This window comes from Salmo salar, chromosome ssa09 (genome assembly GCF_905237065.1).
Source record: "Salmo salar chromosome ssa09, Ssal_v3.1, whole genome shotgun sequence".
In the NCBI taxonomy this organism is placed as follows: domain Eukaryota; kingdom Metazoa; phylum Chordata; class Actinopteri; order Salmoniformes; family Salmonidae; genus Salmo; species Salmo salar.
This window is the reverse complement of record NC_059450.1, coordinates 130,547,721-130,569,403: the sequence shown is the minus strand read 5'-3', so window position 1 is coordinate 130,569,403 and position 21,683 is coordinate 130,547,721. Positions and strand designations below refer to the sequence as shown.

The window sequence follows — 21,683 nt, the reverse complement described above, 5'->3', positions numbered from 1 at the left end:
TCTTTATTTTTCTCATGCTGTTCCTCACTCTGGGTCTGCAACATTACAAAATGCATTCCTAGCTTTAATATCCTCTGTACTGAATAAAACATAATGGAAGTGAAAACTAAGTCTCAAACAAGCTTGAGGGTCAATTTCCTCGATCATATAGTTAAATTGTTGTAGTTTACTCATTTGAAACTCAATGGCCTTTAGCAGTTCTGCGTGTGTTGGTTACCTGGCCAAAACTGACTTAAACTGTGGTCTGCTCTGAGGGATGAATGGTCCCTATAGTCTACAGTTTTGTCAAACCTCCCGTCTACACTATTGGGCAAAATTACAAAATGTTGTAAAATGATAGCAAAAATGCTATATAGTTTTGTTATTAGCTTCCACTTGTTGAGTAGCATAGCACAAACAACATGCTGTTGACATTCTCTTAGACAAAAATCTACATGCATGCATGCACATAGCCTATGTTGAATGAATGTCAATGTTCTTAATTTCTATATGTACAAAAAAATACATAAAAATAGTATTTCGAAAGACAAAACATTACCTTTTTGGAATTGAAGCATGTATTCCCCATGTTTTGTATTCGGTGTGGAAACGGAAAGGGATTTCCCACAAACCTACGTCAGTACGTTGCCTGTACGTTTGGCGTCACTGTGCGTCATTTCATCTTAACTCGTAGTATTTAGTAACTATGTAACAAACCGTATATATTTTTAAGACATTTATGTATTTTGAGTGTTTAACATATCAATAATTTAAGATATTTAACTGATTGAAACCATACAGTTCATCAGCTTCCTTACCTTGGGGTGGTTCTCTTCTCCAAACTTAGTCTTGTTGACATGAATCCTTGAGTAAGTTACTTACTGTGCCAAATGTTGTTCATTGTCCTATTCCCGAGTCAAATAAGGCTGTATATGGTATGTCTGGGAGCTTTTGAAAAAGTATTCTTCCAACTAAAATCCGGTTTCGCTTGAAGGAGTGTCCTCCTTCAATGATAGATAAGAGGAAGACACTTATGGGATATGAAGATGACGGCATTATTACTCACTGCACTATTTAACTCATGCCAAACATATTTTCTGGTTTCATAACATTGACTGCTCTGTGCGGTGGTGCTAAGTTTCTATTTGTGTCATGACTGAGTTAAAGCTGCAGCTAGTTATGTTGCAAGAGGAAATGAAACATTGTTCAGAAGTAAACCACCATAGTCATCATTATTGAGAAACAAACAGAATTCAGGCCTACTTTTCGGATTTAATAAAACTAACTTGTATTGACAATATGACTGTGGAACCATTGACATTTTGCTGATCATCACTTGATGAGGTTTATAAGACTCCACATATTTGTAATGTCAATAAGAAACAATTCATATCAAGTTAACATACATAACTAACTCCAACCTTGGCGGTAAGCTACTTGTCTGTCCTTCTGTGACCATTCTTCTTCTCGCCACAAGGTGACGATCTCATACCACTCCTGAAGTCAAATGAGAAAATGGCACAGCGGTGGTCACACACACACACACACACACACTCACACTCATTAACTATAAAGGCCCAGATCACAAGTGAGCGGCTCCCCTCCTTTCCCCCTGAAGTTGTACGCTAGGCCCACACTGACATTGCATTATGCCTGAGTCTGTCCTACTCCAAAATCATCTGACGTATAATGCAATATGCTAGCCTGGGTACCAGTCTGTTTAGCTAACTTTCTACTCTTTGTATTTGGTGTCATATGCCATATGTTTAGCATGACAGGAGTGGAATGATAACTAAACAGACTGGTACCCAGACTAGCTATATGCTGTTAACTGTTTACTTATGAATAAACATCAGCAAGGTGTTATTAGGTGGTGGTGAGTTAAAATATCAAAAGGCTTTTACAGATTTACTGACAGCTATCCTTAGGAATCAGAGGGACAAAACATTACATTTTCTGTTCTTTATTAACTTCAAATAGTTGTTTTATAATTATTTGCAGGAACGTTACAAACTGTACAATACATTTAAACAACACAGGAGCAGGAAGCAAATAAAATAGCAAGGTTACAGTATGTGTATATTAGGTCAAATGTTTAACGGGATGTGAGACATCAACACTTAGCACGCTGTTGTGACAACCACCCCTTCCTGACCCTCTTTCTTTGCTGATGAACATCATTTTGCTGTCTGTGTTGTTCAGTTATGCTGATGCTCAGGCAATATCACACCACTTTAACTCTGTCCTCCTCCCGATCCTGTTTGTCCTCATCCACCATGTTTGGTTGTTCATACTAACGCTTGATCAGTCATGAGGGCTCCACATCTACCAAAACATGCAACCAGACGTAGCAGGTTTGCTTTAGTTATTTGTACTCTGGACAGCTTCAAAGCTAATGACAATGCATTGATTAGCTACATGCAGTATATTGCTTCACATAATTTGGACTGATTGCACAGTGGCACCATTTAGCTTTTGTGTATTGGATTGTATAACAACACAAATTATTAAGTCATTTTACTATATGTTTAGATATATCAGGCATCGTTGGTGGTAAGTTATAGTTCAATGTGGCTGTATGTACGTTGTTGTAGTGAGTCATTGAGCCCCCCCTGAGTTCCTTACCTTGAGTGAGGTAGTTGTTCACACTAGGATATGTACACGGTAGATGCACATGGTCAGATGGTCTTGGAGTGAAGAATGGAAAAGGTTGTTCATCTACTGCCACCAGATCCAGTATTTCTGGAAGGGAGATAAAAAGCTTGATGATCAAACACAAATCTTGGACAGTATAATACCTTCTCATATAAACTACATTTAAGAATAATGGGATTGATGGGAGAATAGCTTAAGAAATTGGGCAATTTAACTTTTTTATTTTGCTCAATCATGCTTGACTAATCCTAAGTGCTGCACACTTACCCTGACATGTAACTACACACAAAATGTTTGGTTTAGTTATGTGTACTGTAGTCTGGACAGCTCCAATGCTGAACATGAAAATGCATAGCCACATACAGGTAACTGGCAAAATAAAGGAAACACCAACATAAAGTTTCTTTATTGGGCGTTGGGACTACCACGAGCCAGAACAGCTTCAATGCACCTTGGCATAGATGTGTCTGGAACTATATTGGAGGGATGCGACGCCATTCTTCCATGAGAAATTCCATAATTTGTTTCCCGATAATAATTTATAAACATACCATTATTTCCAGACCTCTGTCTGCTTCTGCAAGGTTGTTTGGTCTAAAAAGACAAAAATAAACCTCATACATACATTTTTGCAAATTTGACAGATCAATTGGGCCTCCATCTTTTAAAGATATATTGTACTACAAATATAATATACAGACTGAGACAACTCACCTGTCATGGCTTATAAATGGAGTACATCTCCGTAAAGGAAAAAAGACTTCTCCTATAACCACAACCGCATTGAAACCAAATTGGTCATCCTCACACTGCAGTGGAACCTGGAGAAAATGGCCATCTTTAGTTACGTATTTTGTTAGTCTCCTGACATTACCGACATTCAATGAAAGTATTTTACAAGCTTTTTTCATCAAGTACAGTGAGCTCTAAAACTATTGGGACATTGACACACAGTTTTTTGTTTTGGCTCTGTACTTCGGCACTTTGGATTTGAAATGATACAATGACTAAGATGTTAAAGTGCAGACTGTTAGCTTTAATCTGAGGGTACATAGTCCCCCCATTTTAGGGGATCCTGAATGAATCGTGAATAATTATGAGTGAGAAAGTTAGACGCACAAATATCATACCCCCCCCAAAAATGCTAACCTCTCCTGTTATTGTAATGGTGAGAGGTTAGCATGTCTTGGGGGTATGATATAAAATGCGAACCTCCCCTGTTATTGTAATGTGAGAGGTTAGCATGTCTTGGGGTTATGATATTTGTGCAATTTAACCTCAGTCATTGTATAATTTCAAATCCAAAGTGCTGAAGTACAGAGCCAAAATAAAAAAATGTCACTGTCCCAATACTTTTGGAGCTCACTGTATGTGACAAATCAAAGTAAAACATAATTATACCAATGCATCTCGTGAATAATGGTAGCCGTCTGTCATACACTACTACATATGAATTGGCCTCTGCATTGTCCTCACACTGGATAGGGTCCTGTAATATCACACAATGTATCCATAATTATATATAGACGATACACTGTGGCTTTTTAAGAAATAACAAATGGGGTAAATAGCTATGCTTCCAATCTAACAAAAAGGCTGTAATACAACTGAGGCTATATGAGCAATAACATCACAGTATCATTCTGGAGTTGTCTAAAGCGGTTTCACAGCATATTGCGCGACTCTAAAATGTGTATGTTATGGTCAAACTGGTCAAATTAAGATAATTCACGTTCGGCATAGCTTCCTGCTTTTGCTGTTGTCCTTAAGACATCCTTCTAAGAACAAATATGCCCCATATACAGTATTTTAGTCAATATTAATAGAAATGACTAAACTAATGTCTGCAGTGCACTATACTGAACATAGTCATGTTATTATCAAGCTGCTTATTAGTGGTTTCTTCAGCAATCTTGTTCCGCCATGACTGAAGAGAGGATGAGCTCTAGAGGCCCCATAATGTACACCTATGTGCCAATATTGTACATTCCAGTAGTTTGACCTTTTATTCATTTAATGACCAAATTAAGCATAATATTTCTTATGTCAGAACTTGACCATTTCTTCTAGATGACTCATGCGCCATCGTTTTTGGATAGATGCAAAAGGGTGTCACTCTGACCTACGTCATCAATGCGACTACTGTAGTCTGAACTCATACTAATTTGTTTCTAAAGCAGAAAATTATATATTTTTTAATTAAATGTACCTGTTTTGAATTTGCATGTAAGATTGAGAAATGCTGAGGTCACACTTGGTTAGGCTAAGGGTTAAGGTTAAGGTTAAGGCTAGGGTTAGTGGATCGTTCGTTGAAATGTTGTTGACAGTTATTGAACATCTATTTAACATCTACAAACCATCTACTTGAGACTATCCAAATGAAGTGCTACCAATGCTGAAAAGGAATATGGTATGTAACCCCAGTTTCCTTACCGTAGAATAGTGCCCTCGAGTAAAATAACTCCACTAGTTATTGCATAGATGTCCTTTCAGTCCAAACTGACTCAGTTAAACATTATTATTATCTATCCAAATGTTGTTCATGTTCCTTTTCTCCAGTTAAACAAAGCTTGAGATCATGAGCATGTTGATAAAAATCTCTGAATTGTGTCCAGGAACAGATACAGTTGAAGTTGGAAGTTTGCATACACCTTAGCCAAATACATTTAAACTCAGTTTTTCACAATTAATTACATTTAATCCTAGTAAAAATTCCCTGTCTTAGGTCAGTTAGGATCACCACTTCATTTTAAGAATGTGAAATGTCAGAATAATAGTAGAGAGAATGATTTCTTTCAGCTTTTATTTCTTTCATCACATCCCCAATGGGTCAGAAGTTTACATACACTCAATTAGTATTTTGTAGCATTGCCTATAAATTGTTTAACTTGGGTCAAACGTTTCGGGTAACCTTCCACAAGCTTCCCACAATAAGTTGGGTGAATTTTGACCCGTTCCTCCTGACAGAGCTGGTGTAACTGAGTCAGGTTTGTAGGCCCCCTTGCTCACACACGCATTTTCAATTCTGCCCACAAATATTCTATAGGATTGAGGTCAGGGCTTTGTGATGGCCACTCCAAAACCTTGACTTTGTTGTCCTTAAGCCATTTTGCCACAACTTTAGAAGTATGCTTGGGGTCATTGTCCATTTGGAAGACCCATTTGCGACCAAGCTTTAACTTCCTGACTGATGTCTTGAGATGTTGCTTCAATATATCCACATAATTTTTCTTCCTCATAACTTTCCTTCCTTTTGTGAAGTGCACCAGTCCCTCCTGCAGCAAAGCACCCCCACAACATGATGCTGCCACCCCCGTGCTTCACGGTTGGGATGGTGTTCTTCGGCTTGCATGCGTCCCCCTTTTTCCTCCAAACATAACAATGGTCATTATGGCCAAACAGTTCTATTTTTGGTTCATCAGACCAGAGGACATTTCTCCAAATAGTACAATCTTTGTCCCCATGTGCAGTTGCAAACCGTAGTCTGACTTTTGTATGGCGGTTTTGGAGCAGAGGCTTCTTCCTTACAGAGCGGCCTTTCAGGTTATGTCGATATAGGACTTGTTTTACTGTGGCTATAGATACTTTTGTACCTGTTTCCTCTAGCATCTTCACAAGGTCCTTTGCTGTTGTTCTGGGATTGATTTGCACTTTTCGCACTGAAGTACGTTCATCTCTAGGAGACAGAGCGCGTCTCCTTCCTGAGCGGTATGACGGCTGCGTGGTCCCATGGTGTTTATACTTGTGTACTATTGTTTGTACAGATGAACGTGGTACCTTCAGGTGTTTGGAAATTGCTCCCAAGGATGAACCAGACTTGTGGAGGTCTACAATTGTTTATCTGAGGTCTTGGCTGATTTCTTTAGATTTTCCCATGATGTCAAGCAAAGAGGCACTGAGTTTGAAGGTAGGCCTTGAAATACACCCACAGGTACACCTCCAATTGACTCAAATGATGTCAATTAGCCTATCAGAACCTTCTAAAGCCACGACATCGTTGTCTGGAATTTTCCAAGCTGTTAAAAGGCACAGTCAATTTAGTGTAAACTTCTGACCCACTGGAATTGTGATACAGTGAAATAATCTGTCTGTAAACAATAGTTGGAAAAATGACTTGTGTCACAAAGTAGATGTACTAACCGACTTGCCAAAACTATAGTTTGTTAACAAGAAATTTGTGGAGTGGTTGAAAAACGAGTTTTAATTACTCCAACCTAAGTGTATGTAAACTTCCAACTTCAACTGTACATAAGAACAGGAACAGATACTTATTATGCACACATGGTTATGTAATTAGATTACTCACTGTATAATCTCTTTCCAAATATGGGCTTGTTGAAAGATGTTTATAAGACTAAATGTGCACTCTGCAGTGTTGCACTCTTCATGACTGTCTTGGTGTGCTTGGAGCATGTTAGTTTGTTGGTGATGTGGACACCAAGGAACTTGAAGCTCTCAATCTGCTCCACTACAGCCCTGTTAATGAAAATGGGGCCTTGCTCGGTCCTCCTTTTCCTGTAGTCCACAATCATCTCCTTTCTCTTGATAAAGTTGAGGGAGAAGTTGTTGTCCTGGTACCCCACGGCCAAGTCTCTGACCACCTCCCTATAGGCTGTCTCGTCGTTGTCGGTGATCAGGTCTACCACTATTGTGTCATCGGCAAATGTAATGATGGTATTGGAGTCGTGGCTGGCCGTGCAGTCATGAGTGAAAAGGGAGTACAGGAGGGGACTGAGCACGCACCCCTGAGGGGCCCCCGTGTTGAGGATCAGCGTGGCCGAGGTGTTGTTACCTACCCTTACCACCCGGGGGCCGCCCGTCAGGAATTCCAGGATCCAGTTGCAGAGGGAGGTGTTTAGTCCCAGGGTCCATAGTTTAGTGATGAGCTTTGAGGGCACTATGGTGTTGAGCGCTGAGCTGTTGTCAGTGAATAGCATTCTCATATAGGTGTTCATTTTGTCCAGGTGGGAAAGGGCAGTGTGGAGTGCAATAGAGATTGTATCTGTGGATCTGTTGGGGCAGTATGCAAATTGGAGTGGGTCTAGGGTTTCTGGGATAATGGTGTTGATGTGAGCCATGATCAACCTTTCAAAGCACTTCATGGCTAGAGACGTGAGTGCTACGGGTCGGTAGTCATTTAGGCAGGCTACCTTAGTGTTCTTGGGCACAGGGACTATGGTGGTCTGCTTGAAACAGGTATTGGTATTACAGACTCAGACAGGGAGAGGTTGAAAATGTCAGTGAAGACACTTGCCAGTTGGTCAGCGCATGCTCAGAGTACACATCCTGGTAATCCGTCTGGCCCTGCGGCCTTGTGAATGTTGACCCGTTTAAAGGTCTTACTCACATCGGCTAAGGAGAGTCTGATCACACAGTCGTCCAGAACAGCTGATGCTCTCATGCATGTTTCAGTGTTACTTGCCTCGAAGCGAGCATAGAAGTCATTTAGCTTGTCTGGTAGGCCTGTGTCACTGGCCAGCTCTCGGCTGTGCTTCCCTTTGTAGCCTGTAATAGTTTGTAAGCCCTGCCACATCCGACGAGCGTCCGGAGCCGGTGTAGTAGGATTCGATCTTAGTCCTGTATTGACGCTTTACCTGTTTGATGGTTGGTCTGGAGGGCATAGCGGGATTTCTTATAAGCTTCTGGATTAGAGTCCCACTCCTTTAAAGCGGCAGCTCTACCCTTTAGCTCAGTGCGGATGTTGCCTGTAATCCATGGCTTCTGGTTGGGGTATGTATGTACAGTCACTGTGGGGACGACGTTATCGATACACTTATTGATGAAGCCAGTGACTTATGTGGTGCACTCCTCAATGCCATCGGAAGAATCCCGGAACATATTCCAGTCTATGCTAGCAAAACAGTCCTGTAGCTTAGCATCTGCTTCATCTGACCACTTTTTTATTGACCGAGTCACTGGTGCTTCCTGCTTAAATTTTAGCTTGTAAGCAGGAATCAGGAGGATAGAATTATGGTCAGATTTGACAAATGGAGGGCGAGGGAGAGCTTTGTACGTGTCTCTGTGTGTGGAGTAAAGGTGGTCTAGAGTTTTTTTTCCCTCTGGTTGCACATTTAGCGTGCTGGTAGAAATGATGTAAAAAAACATTTCCCCATCTTCAGTCACACCTGGACTTCATTACAGTGTATAGCCCACAAGGTGTATGTTAATCATGTTGTCATTCAGCCATGACTCTTTGAAACAGAAGATATTACAGTTTTTAATGTCCCGTTGGTAGGATATACGAAAAAAATTCTACATTGTAGAAAATAGTAAAAATAAAGAAAAACCCTTGAATGTGCATCCAAACTTTTGACTAGTACTGTAGGTGTGTCAAGCTTGTAGCGTCATACCCAAGAAGACTCAAGGCTGTAATCGCTGCTAAAGTTGCTTCAACAAAGTACTGAGCAAAGGGTCTGAATACTTATGTAATATTTCCTTGGTTTTTTAACTAAATTGCTAAAAACCTGTTTTTGCTTTGTCATTATGGGGTATTGTGTGTAAATTGATGAGGGAAAAAACGATGTATTCAATTTTAGAATAAGGTTGTAACGTAACCAAGTGGAAAACGTCAAGGGGTCTGAATACTTTCTGAATGCACTATAATCTGGGATATGACTAAAGAGTTAATCAGGGTGATTTCTAGCCCCTCGATATTATTGTTGGATCTGATTCTAAAAGCTAACATTTCGATGGCCATAATAAATAGATATGTCGATAGTGGACAACCTTCTTTTACTCTTCTTGACAGTTTAATACTTTCTGAGAAGTAGCCATTATTTACTATTTTACACCTAGGGTTAACTAGCTAAGTTAGCAAACAAACAAATAATTACACTTCCCCCAACTGTAACACAGTAGTATGTTAGCCAGCAATACACAATATGGGTTTCAGTAGATAAACTAAAGTTAGCCAGCTAGGTGGCTTGCAGGAAAAATAACTTGCTTAGCTAGGCACCGTATTTGTCAACTGCCCTCTTGATGCTGGAATCGGCTGTAGCTGGGCTTCTAACGTTAGCTAAATCCAAGTAGCTAATATGCTCCATCAGCGAATTCGTGTTGATGAGAGGAATCACTTGAAGCCATTGCATCTGGTCAGTTTTTTCAGTTTTGCCCGAAGGATTGTTGTTAGTGTCCGCGTCCTTTAAAAGAAAGCCTGCCTTGTGGTAGCCTTGTGGGAGGGATGGGGGCCAGAGCACGAAGCACCTCCCAACACAAGTTTCAGTCTTTCAGAGACTGGAAAAAATGTCTGCTTGTATATTTAGCAATGAATCCGCCAATAGAAAAATCTCTGAAAGAGGTCTAATGGCTCCATCGAACAAGGACAACCATATCTACATCCACAACAACTTATAGTGTGATCAGTATAACATAGAGCCTTCCGAAATGCCAAAAGGCAGGACTACACATTTTTTGATCTTGGTCCCCCAATCAATACACCGTAAACCATCATAGGGTGCATCATTCAGCCCTGACCTGCCTTCCTCCTGTCACGTCTACTCCCACTGCCCTGCTCCAGCGCTCGACTTCACCGGTTTACTAACCATCGGTCCTGGCAACCCATCATTACGCACACCTGTGCCCCATCATCAGTCACACTTGAACTTCATTACTACCTTGATTCCTTACTATTCATCTAGCACTGTGTTCTATGGCTCCCTGTGGCTCAGTTGGTAGAGCATGGTGTTTGCAACGCCAGGGTTGTGGGTTCGATTCCCACGGGGGGCCAGTACGGAGGAAAAACAAAATGTATGAAAATGTATGCATTCACTACTGTAAGTCGCTCTGGATAAGAGCGTCTGCTATATGACAAATGTAAATGTCTATCAGGCGTCAGGTAGTATTGTTTATGTTTCCTTGTTAAACGCTTCTCTTCTTTTGTATTCGTTTCATGTTCGTTATCATTAAACTCACACTGCGCTTGTTTCCCGACTCCCTGTGTCTATGTTACACGTCCTTGGCAATTATGTGTAAAACACATCTCACTGTCCTAGAAATGCCTCAGACATTATTAAAAGAAGCCCAGATTTCCCCCAGGGTGAAATTCCCCTTTAAGTCTGTCAATTGTGTGTATTCATGGATGACAAGGAAAGACAGACTTTTCCCCCAAACATTTTTTTTACCAAGAAAACATTTAAAAATGTATGTACAGTGAGAGAAAAAAAGTATTTGATCCCCTGCTGATTTTGTACGTTTGCCCACTGACAAAGAAATGATCAGTCTATAATTTTAATGGTAGGTTTATTTGAACAGTGAGAGACAGAATAACAACAACAAAAAATCCATAAAAACGCATGTCAAAAATGTTATAAATTGATTTGCATTTTAATGAGGGAAATACGTATTTGACCCCCTCTCAATCAGAAAGATTTCTGGCTCCCAGGTGTCTTTTATACAGGTTACGAGCTGAGATTAGGAGCACACTCTTAATAAAGGGAGTGCTCCTAATCTCAGCTCCTAATCACAGAAGCAATCAATCAATCAGATTCCAAACTCTCCACCATGGCCAAGACCAAAGAGCTCTCCAAGGATGTCAGGGATAAGATTGTAGACCTACACAAGGCTGGAATGGGCTACAAGACCATTGCCAAGCAGCTTGGTGAGAAGGTGACAACAGTTATTATTGCGATTATTTGCAAATGGAAGAAACACAAAAGAACTGTCAATCTCCCTCGGCCTGGGACTCCATGCAAGATCTTACCTCATGGAGTTGCAATGATCATGAGAACGGTGAGGAATCAGCCCAGAACTACACGGGAGGATCTTGTCAATGATCTCAAGGCAGCTGGGACCACCAAGAAAATAATTGGTAACACACTACGCCGTGAAGGACTGAAATCCTGCAGCGCTCGCAAGGTCCCCCTGCTCAAGAAAGCACAAATACAGTGGGGAGAACAAGTATTTAGTCTGTATGGAGGAGTTGCCAAGGTCTGTATAGAGGAATGGGCCAAAATCCCTGCTGCAGTGTGTGCAAACCTGGTCAAGAACTACAGGAAACGTATGATCTCTGTAATTGCAAACAAAGGTTTCTGTACCAAATATTAAGTTCTGCTTTTCTGATGTATAAAATACTTATGTCATGCAATAAAATGCAAATTAATTACTTAAAAATCATACAATGTGACTTTCTGGATTGTTGTTTAAGATTCCGTCTCTCACAGTTGAAGTGTACCTATGATAAAAATTACAGACCTCTACATGCTTTGTAAGTAGGAAAACCTGCAAAATCGGCAGTGTATCAAATACTTGTTCTCCCCACTGTACATGCCCGTCTGAAGTTTGCCAATGAACATCTGAATGATTCAGAGGACAACTGGGTGAAAGTCTTGTGGTCAGATGAGACCAAAATGGAGCTCTTTGGCATCAACTCAACTCACCGTGTTTGGAGGAGGAGGAATGCTGTCTATGACCCCAAGAACACCATCCCCACCGTCAAACATGGAGGTGGAAACATTATGCTTTGGGGGTGTTTTTCTGCTAAGGGGACAGGCAACTTCACCGCATCAAAGGGACGATGGACGGGGCCATGTACCGTCAAATCTTGGGTGAGAACCTCCTTCCCTCAGCCAGGGCATTGAAAATGGGTCGTGGATGGGTATTCCAGCATGACAATGACCCAAAACACACGGCCAAGGCAACAAAGAAGTGGCTCAAGAAGAAGCACATTAAGGTCCTGGAGTGGCCTAGCCAGTTTCCAGACCTTAATCCCATAGAAAATCTGTGGAGGGAGCTGAAGGTTCAAGTTGCCAAACGTCAGCCTCGAAACCTTAATGACTTGGGGAAGATCTGCAAAGAAGAGTGGGACAAAATCCCTCCTGAGATGTGTGCAAACCTGGTGGCCAACTACAAGAAACGTCTGACCTCTGTGATTGCCAACAAGGGTTTTGCCACCAAGTACTAAGTCATGTTTTGCAGAGGGGTCAAATACTTATTTCCCTCATTAAAATGCAAATCATTTTATAACATTTTTGACATGCGTTTTTCTGGATTTTTTTGTTGTTATTCTGTCTCTCACTGTTCAAATAAACCTACCATTAAAATTATAGACTGATCATTTCTTTGTCAGTGGGCAAACGTACAAAATCAGCAGGGGATCGAATACTTTTTTCCCTCACTGTACCTGCTCGTCGAACATCTCTTTCCAAAATCATGGGCATTAATATGGAGTTGGTCCCCTCTTTGCTGATATAACAGCCTCCACTCTTCTGGGAGGCTTTCCACTAGATGTTGGAACATTGCTGCGGGGACTTGCTTCCATTCAGCCACAAGAGCATTAGTGAGGTCAGTCACTGATGTTGGGCGATAAGGCCTGGCTCGCAGTCGGCATTCCAATTCATCCCAAAGGTTTTTGATGGAGTTGAGGTCAGTGCTCTTTGCAGGCCAGTCGAGTTCCTCCACACCGATCTCGACAAAGCATTTCTGTATGGACCTCACTTTGTGCACGGGGGCATTGTCATGCTGAAACAGGGAAGGGCATTCCCCAAACTCTTGCCGCAAAGTTGGAAGCACAGATCATCTAGAATGTCATTGTATGCTGTAGCGTTAAGATTTCCCTTAACTTGAACTAAGGGGCCTAGCCTGAACCATGAAAAACGGCTCCATACCATTATTCTTCCTCCACCAAACTTGACAGTTGGCACTATACATTTGGGCAGAAAGCGTTCTCATGGCATCCGCCAAACCCAGATTCGTCCGTTGGACTGCCAGATATTGAAGCGGGATTCATCACTCCAGAGAACACGTTTCCACTGCTCCAGAGTCCAATGGGGGCCAGCTTTACACCACTCCGGCCGACGCTTGGCATTGTGCATGGTGTTCTTAGACTTGTGTGCAGCTGCTCTGCCATGGAAACCCATTTCATGATGCTCCCGACGAACAGTTCTTGTGCTGACGTTGCTTCCAGAGGCAGTTTGGAACTTGGTAGTGAGTGTTGCAACTGAGGACAGACTATTTTTAAGCGCTACGCTTTGTCAACATGAAAGAGAAGAGGATGGCATTGGCGTGTCTCTACAAGTCGGTTGAGTCAACATGTTTTTTCTACTTGCACACTTGCACACACACACACACACACACACACACAGCCAGACATTAGAACCATGGACCGCAACATCATATTTAGCTTACATTGACTGGACAAAATTATTTTGGTATCTTTTATTTGTCACTGTAGTAGACTAAGCATAGGTGATTTAAAGCTGATAAAATGTTCAAGTTGGAATGGTGCTGGAATAGTGGAGGCAGCTCCTGTTTTCTTTGCGACTTGCAGTAATATTAACTTGCTTGACCATGAAGTAGGTCATGTAACAGTTTGTTACATGTGTGATGGAAAATGTTATGTTTGCGCTTTTCTAATAACCAATTTCTGTGTTCATACAAGTGACTGATTGAACAAATCCTCTCTATCAGTATCTGCAATTTGGCAGTATGCCCAGACTTGTTTTGTGTGAAAGATATCCCAGTTTTAAGGTTTCAGCTTAGAGAGAAGAAGCCTCGTGAGCTATTGGTCTGTCACGTGCATGAACCAGTATTTGTTGGTCATATGAATGAAGCAAACGTCAATGATGAATTAATTATGAATGAAGAATAAGCTAAATCATGCAAATATGACTTGTCTGCAGTATATAAGAGAACTAATGGGACTACCCCAGTAGAGCTCCTGATCGACATGTGTACTTGGTACATTGAGTTAGTTGGAACCTCTTCATGAATGACTCATTTAAGATTGACTTTGAGTGTCCCTGTGTAGAATTTCCATGGCATATGCTTTGTGGACTTCACTGGACTGAGGTTGCTCTCCGGTGTTGTGATGAAACAGGTGTGGTTGAATGTATTCTGCTGCTGTGTCATCTTATTGTCTCAGCCTTAGGCCTATATATCACAGAGTCAAGGCATATCAACTACTTTAAGCCTATATATCACAGAGTCAAGGCATATCAACTACTTTAAGCCTATATATCACAGAGTCAAGGCATATCAACTACTTTAAGCCTATATATCACAGAGTCAGGGCATATCAACTACTTTAAGCCTATATATCACAGAGTCAAGGCATATCAACTACTTTGCAATATGGCTCTTTTGGGGGGGCTTTGCTTCCCCAGTGATTTTACAAACGCACTGCTACTGAAATCTGTAGAATGATTGAGAACATTGTCCACAAGCTACACTGCCTTGTCAAACCAAGGAACTTGACTTGATCGTAATTGAAAAGCAATGGGACACTTGGTGGTTTTAGAATTCAAAAACAAAGAATGTAAATACTAGAAGTGTGAGACCACAGAGCCTGCTAGACTCGGCTCTTTGTTCATGCCATACTCTCTCTTACCACAAGGTGATGATCCTGCACCAGTCATTTTTTGATGGTGCACCAGTTCTCATCAGTCAGAGAGCACTGAACTACATACACACATTTTTTTACTCTCCTCTTGTGGGGACAATTTATCATTCAGTGACAGACTAAATAACTTTTAGAGAGCATACTTATATTAAAAAGGGGCAGATTGTTACTCAATTGTTTACAATGTTTATTCTCTGTAATCCTGAAGTGTTGCTCTTGCACACTGGAACTCATGCAACTGCCTGTGAGATGCCTGCATTATTCTAGGCCTGTTCAAATGCTGCTACAATGGACAAACATCAAAGATAAGCTGCAGGAACCTTACATGTAGTCCAGCCCACTGTCTGCCTCAGGAGAGCATGCACTCACCATGCGTCAACCTATTCAGAAAATAAATGAAATAGTCACTGCAGTTCTCTGTTACTCGTGCCAGGTAATCATATGTGGTGGCATATAAAATCACATCTAGAGTGCGGGCTGCATCCATTATCCACGGGGGAGGCTAACAAAGGGAATAAAGTGAGCATCACACAGACGTGTGCTTCTATACGGCCCCCACTGCAGCATCACCGTCTGTTGGCAGACAACCTGCCATCTCTCCATCCATGGCCCCCTGCCTTTACCCTGTTTTACCCTGTGGCTCCCAACCCCTACCTCTGAGCCCTAGGGAAAGGCACGACAGACTAGGCACACCCCTGCCCCGGCCTGCAGGCCCCTTTGTGGATCAAAGGATGCAAAGCCTTGGGGTTCCTGTGTATAGAAGTGTGCCAGATTATGCACTAGCCAAACAGATGCCCCCTACACCCCATTCTCCTCCTCTATCGCTCCCCCACTCCCCATCCCTCCCTACCATCTCCACTCCCCCTCAACCCTGCAGTCCCCAGCTGCTGTGATTTAAATGAGGGCCCCATGAAGAAAGGAGAGCATCTGCCACACGCCCCAGAGCCTCTCCTCAGAGCAAAATACACATTTAAAGCATCCCTCTCATGGAGATGTCCTGTAACAAGATTAAGTCCTTTGAAAAAGTAAAGTGGGCTAAAACGGAATGGATAGGTGCATACACATTGAATTGGAGCTGAAGCTTTAGGACAGGGATGGAATCAAAAAACACCTGGGTGATGTCATTGTCATTACCCACCAAATGAGAGATTGGATATGAAGCTTCATTAGGGAAATCTTCTGAAAAAAACTACAAATAGAAGATCAAAACCAAGTGTCCTGAAAATATATTTGAAGTGTGTAAAGCACAGCACAACACTGAAATCTCCTAAGGACCTGAAACAAGTTCTGTATGTATGGTAATGTTTTATATCGATTCAGAGGAGATAGAGGAATGATGTGTTCAATCATTAATAGTCTTTCCCATTGCCATGATCTCATGGTCCTTGCTATCTGGCATCCTTGGGACGTCCCTATCTCATTGAAGTTTACATTTTAAATGGTTAAGGTAAGGGTTACGGTTTAGTGAAGGCTTATGGTTAGGGTTACGGTTATGGATAAGGTTAGAGTAGGTTTTAGGGTTTAGGGTAGGGATATCCCAAGGATTATGGATAGAAATAACAATGATCTCATTATCTCTCCTCTCTCATGTCTGGTCCATTAGCCTTTTCTGCTTTAATGGTTCCTCACAGCAGAGCAGACCCTTAATGATGATGAGCATGGCACGGTGTTATGACCTCACTACTGCATTAATGCCACCAGCCAGGCAGAGAGGGACTGAAGCTAGAGCTAATTCTGGGGCTCTGATCAGTATGGCAGTATGGCATATGCCAATCAGACCAGTTTAACAGACATTAGAGCCTGGTACCAATCCTAAGAGGAGTGGTTGATAGGATCAAAATGACCAATGTGGCCGTACAGATGGATCCCTCATCTCTGTTTACAAGCACAACATGCTGTATCCTGTGTTTAATGGATGAAACAGTAAGGCTATCACCAAAACCATTTTTGTCCTAATTTCTTTAATTTAGGATTAAGCAAATGATATGTTGTCAGTAAATGCATAATCACTCTGTAAAGGCTGCTTTCACCTCTGATTAATTAATATACCTGCCCATTCACTCTAATTATCACACAGCTGCTGCTTAATGAGCTGCATGCAGGGAGGAGAGGGTAAAGTATCTCTCTCTCTCTCTCTCTCTCTACCTCTACCTCTACCTCTACCTCTAAGCAACAGTGCCAGAGGGTGTTTGTTTCCATGCATTTTTATCAGTTTCACCTGAGACATTCAGCCCCTATATCTATCTGACTCCTAATACATCATTCATATGTTGATAACGATCAAAGAGTTACAGTGCATTCTGAAAGTATTCAGACCACTTGACTTTTTCCACATTTTGTTACGTTACAGCCTTATTCTAAAATGGATTTAATATACCATTTTTCTCATCAATCTACACACAATACCCCATAATGACAAAGTGAAGAAAAAAACATAAATACCTTATTTAAATAAGTATTCAGACACTTTGCTATGAGACTTGAAATTGAGCTCAGGTTCATCCTATTTGCATTGATCATCCTTGAGATGTTTCAACAACTTGACTGGAATCCACCGGTGGTAAAATCAATTGATTGGACATGATTTGGAAAGTCACACACCGGTCTATATAAGGTCCCACAGTTGACAGTGCATGTCAGAGCAAAAACCAAGTCATGAGGTCGAAGGAATTGTCCGTAGAGCTCCGAGACAGGATTGTGTCGAGGCACAGATCTGGGGAAGTGTACCAAAATATTTCTGCAGCATTGAAGGTCCCCAAGAACACAGTGGCCTCCATCATTCTTAAATGGAGGAAGTTTGGAACCACCAAGACTGTTTCTAGAGCTGGCCGCCCGGCCAAAATTAGTTATCGGAGGAGAAGTACCTGTTACAAAGAAAATTAATCTTACTCTGCTAACTTGTTGTTTTAATGAAAGCCCTACATTTAGCCCTACATTGGGCCACTCAAGGACACTCCCATAGGGTGGCGCACAATTGGTCCAGCGTCGTCCGGGGTTGGCCAGGGTAGGCTGTCATTGTAAATAAGAATTTGTTCTTAACTGGCTTGCCTTGTTAAATTTAAGGTTACACATAAAGAACCCCCCGCAAAGGTTGAACATCAGCTGACCCCTTTGAACCGATGCATTGACCTACCATGTGGTTTATTAAAACAAGAGGAGAGTATATCCTAATGGCCATGGATGCCTCCCAAATTGCACCCTATTCCTTATACAGTGACCATGGACCCTGGTTAAAAGTAGTGCACTATAAAGGGAATAGGATGCCATTTTGGATGCATTCCATGTTAATCACATGTAAATCTTCTTCTGTCAGAGAAGTCTTATGTTGCGAAACCAACGTGGTCAAAACGGCATGGAAAGAGGCTGACATTCCAACAGTGACCCAGGGCATGGCAGGGAGGAGCACCTCTCAGGAGCACCTCTCAGGAGCACCTCTCAGGAGCACCTCTCAGTCAGGCAATACACAGGGTCTCAAGGTGACACTAGTATTGTATTTTACATGATTCATCTGTGACCAGGGGGAAATAAACTGCCTGCAATGTATGTGAGATTAGGAGTTCTGATATAGAGGCTAAACTGATCCTAGATCAGCACTCCTCTGCGATTCTTTGTGAATACAACCCTGATGTTTAGGTCCAAAAATTGTGAGTCTCTACTGGGGTCTACCTTCCTGTTTTACTTGTTTGCTTTCATCTCAACTTCCTGTCAATATCCTGGTATTCTGACATTGGGTATTTCCTGCTGCTGAGGGAGTGGGATGTGCTTAATAGTCTAATGAGCACTTGAGTTACTGACATATGTCACTTGATAGCACAAATTACCCCCTGAACAAAGCCTGGGAGGATGTTTGAAGCCCCCTTAATGTCATGCCCTTTTATTCATTTACGATATAAAAGATTGCTGCTGAAGTTCCTTGAGGCATAACTACCACAGTGCAATGTTAATACCTCCTACGCCCACAGACAGTTACTGCAGGCATTGTTATATCAGGAAGTTATATCCACAGCGAGCCAACTTAACCTATGGGCTCCCAAACCGATGTGTTGTGGGGTTTATTTTGTGTGTGGGTGGGGGGGGGTCTCTCGAACATATGTTGAATCCTGAGTGTAGTGAGAGTTCAGGAAGGTCAACAAGTGGGTGTGGAATGTACGCATTTCCCACGAGGTGAGCACCTCCACACACACAAGCTCTGAGAAAACACGTATCGGGCGTCTGCCCATGGGGCTCTGAGAGAGAGAGAGAGAGAGAGAGAGAGAGAGAGACTCGCTTATGCACAAACACACAACGTCCACCCCACGGAGGTTAAGCTCTCTGCCGCAGAGACAGAGAGAGCACCCGGTGTGAATGGCCCTGCTGTTTTATCTGTACCTCTCACGGCAGAGCGGCTCCGCCACAACACTGTCAGAGCACATCAGTAGAGGAGAACCTGATCGCTCCCACAATCCTGCTCTCCACCCCACTGCCGCCCTGGGGAGAACGAGACACCACATACAGCCTGGTCACACCAGCCCATTGAGCCTCTCTGGGGGTATGTCCCAAATGACACCCTTATAATGCATAAGTCTTGACCACGGCCCTGTGCACTATAAAAGGAATAGGGTGCCATTTGTTACGCATCCCGGGTCTCAGCACGCTCTCTAACACATTCGGGACAATGTAAAGAGTTTTGAATATGGATAAACTGTTGCACTGAGTAGAGATAACTTTATGCCCTGCCTGAGGTTATGGCTGTAATGGAATGTGACAAGGCACTTTACTTAATAACATACACTACCGTTCAAAAATTTGGGGTCACATAGAAATGTCCTTGTTTTCCATGAAACATACATGAAATGAGTTGCAAAATGAATAGGAAATATAGTCAAGACATTGATAAGGTTATAAATAATAATTGTGTCCTTCAAACTTTGCTTTTGTCAAAGAATCCTCCATTCGCAGCAATTACAGCCATGCAGACTTTTGGCATTCTAGTTGTCAATTTGTTCAGGTAATCTGAAGAGATTTCCCCCACGCTTCCTGAAGCACCTCCCACAAGTTGGATTGGCTTGATAGGCACTTCTTACATACCATACGGTCAAGCTGCTCCCACAACAGCTCAATAGGGTTGAGATCCGGTGACTGTGCTGGCCACTCCATTACAGACAGAATACCAGCTGACTGCTTCTTCCCTAAATAGTTATTGCGTAGTTTGGAGCTGTGCTTTGGGTCATTGTCCTGTTCTAGGAGGAATTTGGCTCCAATTAAGTGCCGTCCACAGGGTATGTCACGATTCCCACCGACGGTGGCGCCCCCTCCTGCTCGGGTGGCGCTCGGCGGTCGTCGTCACCGGTCTATTAGCTGCCACCGATTCCCTTTGCTTTTCCCTTTTTTTTATTTTACACACCTGTGGTAAATTAGCCATTAGAAGGGCTATTTAGGTTAGCTGGCCCGCTCCTTTTCGTGCGGGATTAATTGTTGTTTCCGACTGTCTTGTTCATGTTCGGCTTGGCATTGTCACACTTTATTTATTCCCCTGTGTTTGGGAACTTTGATTTTCTTTCTCAAAGTGTTATTAAAAGAACAACACTCCCTGTGCTCCTTGCTTCCTGCGCCTCATTCCTAATCACGACTACCAACGCCGTTACAGTATGGCATGGCGTTGCAAAATTGAGTGATAGCCTTCCTTCTTCAAGATCCCTTTTTCTTGGAAATGTATCACATGGCCTTCATTACTCAGAAAAAGAATAGACTGACGAGTTTCAGAAGTGTTCTTTGTTTCTGGCCATTTTGAGCCTGTAATCGAACCTACAAATGCGGATAGCTGTAGCTATGAAGTGAAGTGAAGTGCTTCGAAAGGCTGGTCATGGCTCACATCAACACCATCATCCCAGAAACCCTAGACCCACTCCAATTTGCATACCACCCCAACAGATCCACAGATGATGCAGTCTCTATTGCACTCCACACTGCCCTCGTGGACAAAAGGAACACCTATGTGAGAATGCTATTCACTGACTACAGCTCAGCGCTCAACACCATAGTGCCCTCAAAGCTCATCAATAAGCTAAGGACCCTGGGACTAAACACCTCCCTTTGCAACTGGATCCTGGAATTCCTGACGGGCCGCCCCCAGGTGGTAAGGGTAGGTAACAACACATCGGCCACGGTGATCCTCAACACAGGGGCCCCTCAGGGGTGCGTGCTCAGCCCCCTCCTGTACTTCCTGTTCACTCATGACTGCACGGCCAGACTCCAACACCATCATTAAATTTGCCGATGACACAACAGTGGTAGGCCTGATCACCGACAACAATGAGACAGCCTATAGCGAGGAGGTCAGAGACCTGGCTGTGTGTTGCCAGAACAACAACCTCTCCCTCAATGTGATCAAGACAAAGGAGATGATTGTGGACTACAGGAAAAAGAGGACCGAGCACGCCCCCATTCTCATCGACGGGGCTGCAGTGGAGCAGGTTGAGAGCTTCATGTTCCTTGGTGTCCACATCACCAACAAACTAACATGGTCCAAGCACACCATGACAGTCGTGAAGTGGGCACGACAAAACCTATTCCCCCTCAGGAGACTGAAAAGATTTGTCATGGGTCCTCAGATCCTCAAAAGTTTCTACAGCTGCACCATTGAGAGCATCCTGACTGGATGCATCACTGCCTGGTATGGCAACAGCTCAGCCTCGACCGCAAGGCACTACAGAGGGTATTGCGAACGGCCCAGTAC

The 21,683-nt window shown here is 42.5% G+C and overlaps 1 long non-coding RNA gene and 1 other non-coding gene across 2 annotated transcripts; one reads left to right on the top strand and one right to left on the bottom strand.

Annotated features, from left to right (window-relative positions):
• Positions 1-1,930: 1,930 nt before the first annotated feature.
• On the bottom strand, positions 1,931-3,455 carry LOC123724147 (uncharacterized). The gene is made up of 4 exons (XR_006756831.1): positions 3,349-3,455; positions 3,186-3,228; positions 2,605-2,721; positions 1,931-2,304 (listed from the first exon to the last, which is right to left on the bottom strand). It is a non-coding gene; the product is annotated as an uncharacterized lncRNA (long non-coding RNA).
• A 6,829-nt stretch (positions 3,456-10,284) lies between these two features.
• trnaa-ugc (transfer RNA alanine (anticodon UGC)) lies at positions 10,285-10,360 on the top strand. The gene has a single exon. It is a non-coding gene; the product is annotated as a tRNA-Ala (tRNA).
• The last annotated feature ends 11,323 nt before the right edge of the window (positions 10,361-21,683 follow it).